The sequence below is a fragment of the Centruroides sculpturatus genome, unplaced genomic scaffold, assembly GCF_000671375.1.
Source record: "Centruroides sculpturatus isolate CEXI.00-Female unplaced genomic scaffold, Cexi_2.0 scaffold933, whole genome shotgun sequence".
In the NCBI taxonomy this organism is placed as follows: domain Eukaryota; kingdom Metazoa; phylum Arthropoda; class Arachnida; order Scorpiones; family Buthidae; genus Centruroides; species Centruroides sculpturatus.
The window spans coordinates 135,996-138,835 of record NW_019385185.1 but is presented as its reverse complement, the minus strand read 5'-3'; the positions used below and the strand labels follow the sequence as shown (position 1 = coordinate 138,835).

The window sequence follows — 2,840 nt, the reverse complement described above, 5'->3', positions numbered from 1 at the left end:
TATATTTTTAAATATTTTTAAAAAATTATAATTTTTATTGCGATTTCCGACCCCCCTAATTAATTAAACTTATATATAATAAAATCTATTAATTAAAAAAATTAAAAAACTATCGGAGGTCGTTTTTGTCATCAGAAAGCAGCTTTAAATAACTTTACCGAAGGAAAATCGGTGCACTACAACTTTAGAACGATTAATTAATTTAGATAAAAAACTCCCATTAAAAAAACATTAAAAGGCGATTAAGCCTTAACAAAGGCTCATTAAAGTCGCGATAAAATTTTTTCGCGCGGGCAAAAAATTTGAAAAAATTTGGGGACAAAAAACATTCCAAAAATTCAAAAAAAAAAAAAACATTTTTTCAAAAGTGGCCTAAACGACCGTTTTTTACGTAACGCTATAAAACTTGTTCGAGTCACACTCGAGCGCGGGCAGGAAGGGTATTAAAGTATGACAAAAAAATTCTGTATATACGTTGTATATTATGTCTTCATTCATCTACAAAATCAGCCATTTTCTTTTTTGGAAGTGCAAGCAATGGAAGCAGCAATCAAACTTGTTTGATAGCTGCTTCCTGCTTGCGCATGTAGAAGCGTCATCTAGTGGTCACTGCATGATATGCACATTTGGTTGAACCAATTTGTCCTCTCCCCTTGGAAGTGTGTTCACTGCTGTGTATGATGTACCCTTAGAATGTGTCATAGTTTTTCTGTACTATATCTGTTCAGCAGTTTCAGTGCATTTAGTATTAGCTTATTGCCAATTTTATAGCATGTGGCAATATCAGTATTGATAGACAAGTTTTAATAGATTAATAACAGTAAAATATTTTGTTAGTTATCAGAAAATACATGATCTAATATTTACTCGAATTTTCATTAGACTCTATCCAAGTATTTTATTAATGATGTAATTAGTAAAAAGTAATCATATTCTCTTCCATAATATTTGAGGAATTTTACCCTGTGTATTGACTAGTTCAATGTTGTGTTACAGGGATGTTTTTGTAAATATTTCTAGCATTCTTACTACTTACAAGGAGAACTGGGAGGTTGTCATCACCGATTTCGACGAAATTTTGTGAATGTGTAATATTTACTCATACTTAAACTCTTCCAAAGGTACAGGATCCACTATTCAGGCATTCTTGAGAAAATCAGAAGTAAAGTTTTTCTAGAACTGTTAATACCTCTGCAGAAGTGCCATTCACTTGTTTGTGGCATTGTGTGAAGAGCGTTAAATGTGGGTTTGAATCCAATATGAGAATTTTTTTTTACATTTATAATATAATCGTATTGTTATTAAGTTTATTATGTACAAATTTTTATGCCATTGTTGTAAATAATAAAAATAATAAATTTAAAATTCAATTGAATTTTAAATTTATTATTTTTATTATTTACAACAATGGCATAAAAATTTGTACATAATAAACTTAATAACAATACGATTATATTATAAATGTAAAAAAAAATTCTCATATTGGATTCAAACCCACATTTAACGCTCTTCACACAATGCCACAAACAAGTGAATGGCACTTCTGCAGAGGTATTAACAGTTCTAGAAAAACTTTACTTCTGATTTTCTCAAGAATGCCTGAATAGTGGATCCTGTACCTTTGGAAGAGTTTAAGTATGAGTAAATATTACACATTCACAAAATTTCGTCGAAATCGGTGATGACAACCTCCCAGTTCTCCTTGTAAGTAGTAAGAATGCTAGAAATATTTACAAAAACATCCCTGTAACACAACATTGAACTAGTCAATACACAGGGTAAAATTCCTCAAATATTATGGAAGAGAATATGATTACTTTTTACTAATTACATCATTAATAAAATACTTGGATAGAGTCTAATGAAAATTCGAGTAAATATTAGATCATGTATTTTCTGATAACTAACAAAATATTTTACTGTTATTAATCTATTAAAACTTGTCTATCAATACTGATATTGCCACATGCTATAAAATTGGCAATAAGCTAATACTAAATGCACTGAAACTGCTGAACAGATATAGTACAGAAAAACTATGACACATTCTAAGGGTACATCATACACAGCAGTGAACACACTTCCAAGGGGAGAGGACAAATTGGTTCAACCAAATGTGCATATCATGCAGTGACCACTAGATGACGCTTCTACATGCGCAAGCAGGAAGCAGCTATCAAACAAGTTTGATTGCTGCTTCCATTGCTTGCACTTCCAAAAAAGAAAATGGCTGATTTTGTAGATGAATGAAGACAGAATATACAACGTATATACACAATTTTTTTGTCATACTTTAATACCCTTCCTGCCCGCGCTCGAGTGTGACTCGAACAAGTTTTATAGCGTTACGTAAAAAACGGTCGTTTAGGCCACTTTTGAAAAAATGTTTTTTTTTTTTTGAATTTTTGGAATGTTTTTTGTCCCCAAATTTTTTCAAATTTTTTGCCCGCGCGAAAAAATTTTATCGCGACTTTAATGAGCCTTTGTTAAGGCTTAATCGCCTTTTAATGTTTTTTTAATGGGAGTTTTTTATCTAAATTAATTAATCGTTCTAAAGTTGTAGTGCACCGATTTTCCTTCGGTAAAGTTATTTAAAGCTGCTTTCTGATGACAAAAACGACCTCCGATAGTTTTTTAATTTTTTTAATTAATAGATTTTATTATATATAAGTTTAATTAATTAGGGGGGTCGGAAATCGCAATAAAAATTATAATTTTTTAAAAATATTTAAAAATATAGGTTTAGTTTCTAGTCACCCTACTTTAAACCCTTCTCCTCCCGAGACGTTTATGAGAATGTCCCGGGAAATATGACACCAGCTGTTCTCAAGGTCATCCAG

At 31.0% G+C, this 2,840-nt stretch overlaps 1 protein-coding gene across 7 annotated transcripts in view; it reads right to left on the bottom strand.

The window, feature by feature from the left end:
- The window catches only part of LOC111635888 (apoptosis-resistant E3 ubiquitin protein ligase 1-like), a 61,584-nt gene that overhangs the window by 10,049 nt on the left and 48,695 nt on the right, over positions 1-2,840 (bottom strand). The window lies entirely within an intron of this gene.